This window comes from Symphalangus syndactylus, chromosome 24 (genome assembly GCF_028878055.3).
Source record: "Symphalangus syndactylus isolate Jambi chromosome 24, NHGRI_mSymSyn1-v2.1_pri, whole genome shotgun sequence".
Lineage (NCBI taxonomy): Eukaryota > Metazoa > Chordata > Mammalia > Primates > Hylobatidae > Symphalangus > Symphalangus syndactylus.
This window is the reverse complement of record NC_072446.2, coordinates 29,218,310-29,221,055: the sequence shown is the minus strand read 5'-3', so window position 1 is coordinate 29,221,055 and position 2,746 is coordinate 29,218,310. Positions and strand designations below refer to the sequence as shown.

The window sequence follows — 2,746 nt, the reverse complement described above, 5'->3', positions numbered from 1 at the left end:
GGGCAAGTTCAAACCAATAAGGCCTGGCTTTGCCTTCCTGACTCCTCCTACATGGAAAAGGATACCAAGTCTGCTATGTATAGTTGTAAAAGTTGTTCACTGCACAAAGGTGCCCAGTTAAATTGAACAGCAAGGGTTCAAATCCAGCCTGTGTTCTACTTGCCAAGCTATGTATCCTGGCCCGGGCTGGGTCTTCCCAACAGAAAGGATGTCTTCTTGCACTAAGGTGCCATATAGGCTACGGAGCCACCTTGAAACAAATCCTACTGGAAATCTGGGCAAAAAAGTTCATGTTCAACAGGACTGGGGCCTGGAATAGTCTCTTTATATCTCTGATTTTCAGGAAGGCTGATGGCTTCGAGGCCAATCCTTCCTGTAGAAACTCATTACACGAGAAAGGACCTTCTAGAGTAACAAAAGATATCATTGCAATTACATTTATCAAAGAAAGCATGGCAATCAATATCTTACGCACAGACCGTGTTTCAAATGCCCTTAATCAATGGCTGTGCTAATTACACATTTATTGCAATTAATTTCATTTCAATTATACTTTAATTATTAACCTTGAGTGAGATTGGGCAGCTCAGAGAGTTTGTGTCACCACAGAGCCAGGACCCAGAGATAAGTTACCGTCCTTTGATTGAAAGATGCCGCTCCATTAAAAGTTGGTTTATTGGCTCAAGGCCTTTTTGCAGGGGGAGGGAGTTGGTTTCTCCAGGGAGGCAATTCATAATGTGAGTCTGAAATTGAACACAGGAAGGCAGGCAGCTGTGCTTACGAATTAACTAGAGCTGATGTTTAATTTGCTTCTTATTGATGCCATTTCCTCACTGGTTCATTAGCTGTAGTTGGAGAATAAATGCCTTCACAGTTCATTCTTTGTGATGTCCTCAGCTTCTGGGTCAGCCTCATTTGCTCCTTATCTTCCCTCCAAAGGAGGGCTCTCTCTTAGCCTCTCCTCATGTCTAAAGGCTCAGTTGTGAATTTCTAGGGCAGGGCCTTGGCTTCAGTCTCTGCACGGGGCAGGGTCCCCTTGGTATCTACAGTGTCTGCCCACTGAGAATCCCAAGGATAATGCCGTTGCAACAGTCCAGATAGGGGTGTTGGAAAATAACTTGCCCTGTGGCAAAGCAGAAACAACTTGTAGGATAATAGAACTCAGGCTTTGGAATCCCTCAGACCAGGGTTCAAGTCCAAGTTCTGATACTTCTCAGCTCTGCGGTCCTGGTGTAGCAGGACAAGCCGCAGACAAAACCCCTCAGACACTGAGTTAAAGAAGGAAGGGCTTTATTTGGCCAGGAGCATCGGCAAAACTCACGTCTCAAAGACTGAGCTCCCTGAGTGAGCAATTCCTGTCCCTTTTAAGGGCTCACAACTCTAAGGGGGTGCGTGTGAGAGGGTCGTGATGGATTGAGCAAGCAGGGGGTACGTGACTGGGAGCTGCATGCACTGGTAATTAGAACGGAACAGAACAGGACAGGGATTTTCACAGCGCTTTTCTATACAATGTCTGTAATCTATAACATAACTGATTCAGTCAGGGGTCGATCTTTAACTACCAGGCCCAGGGTGTGGCGCTGTGCGGTCTGCCTGTGGATTTCATTTCTGCCTTTTAGTTTTTAATTCTTCTTTCTTTGGAGGCAGAAATCGGGCATAAGACAATATGAGGGGTGGTCTCCTCCCTTACTGAGAAGACACGTTAATCTCCTGAGTCAGGTAAGCGTAAGACAACCATGCCCAACACTTGGTAGGAACTCAAAAAGTTCAACTGCCTTATGCAATAAACCCTTCTCTAGGGTTTACAGCAACCCCACCTTAGCAAGATTTTTTACTCCCAGGAGGAAAGACCTTTCTACAAAACATTTCTTTCACTAGCTCAGGAGGAAGTAAATGTAAAGGTTTTCTGGTCCAGACCTTCCTCTTAAAGTTGGGGAAGGAAGGGAAAGCTTGAGGTCACATTGGGAGTTGGTACCAGAACTGGACTATAGCCAAGTCTCCTGGTTCTCAATTCTAGAGCTTTCCTACCATATCACAAGCTAGCCTCTTTGAACAGTGACTTGTCAGTATCTGGTAAAGATTGAAAATATACAAATATCCCATGTGTGTGCTCATGGAGAGAAGAATAAAAATATTTACTGCAGCATCATCTGTCATCAAAAATAAGTACTAACTTAAATAGCCCTCCATAGAGAAACACAGAGACCTGGAGACTAAGAAAACAGTCCTTGAAGTCAAGCTGACTCTGCTTTTAGCCTCCTAAATTAAAAGATCGATAGAACAGGTCTTATTTGCAAAATAAATTCAAGATCTACCTATCTATCAATAGCAAAAAAAAAAGAGAGAGAGAAATGCAGGGGCAAATTGTGATGTGTTCATAAGCTGGAATACTATACAGCCATTAAAATGGATATACCTGATCTATATTATCAGCATGGATTAATTTCTAAAGCATAATGTTTGAATTTTAAAAAGCAAGTTGCAGAATATTTATAGCATGATATCACTTATGTTAATTTTTTAAATTCACAAATTCAAGGAGAGAGATTATAAATATATCCATATGTAATTTAGATATTAAAGCATAGGCAAGAAGAATATATCAACCTGAGGGGAGTAGCCACCTGAAAGAATGGGAGAATGGGATCAGGAGAAGCATAAAGGGGACTTCAGCAATAAGGGTAGCATTTGACTTATCTTTTGAGAAAGATTTGACACAAATTGGATTAAATGTGCTCATCTGTTC

The 2,746-nt window shown here is 42.3% G+C and overlaps 1 non-coding gene across 1 annotated transcript; it reads left to right on the top strand.

The window, feature by feature from the left end:
* Positions 1 to 2,206: 2,206 nt before the first annotated feature.
* On the top strand, positions 2,207 to 2,331 carry LOC129474941 (small Cajal body-specific RNA 15). Its single transcript, XR_008654686.1, has one exon. It is a non-coding gene; the product is annotated as a small Cajal body-specific RNA 15 (non-coding RNA).
* Positions 2,332 to 2,746: the final 415 nt, after the last annotated feature.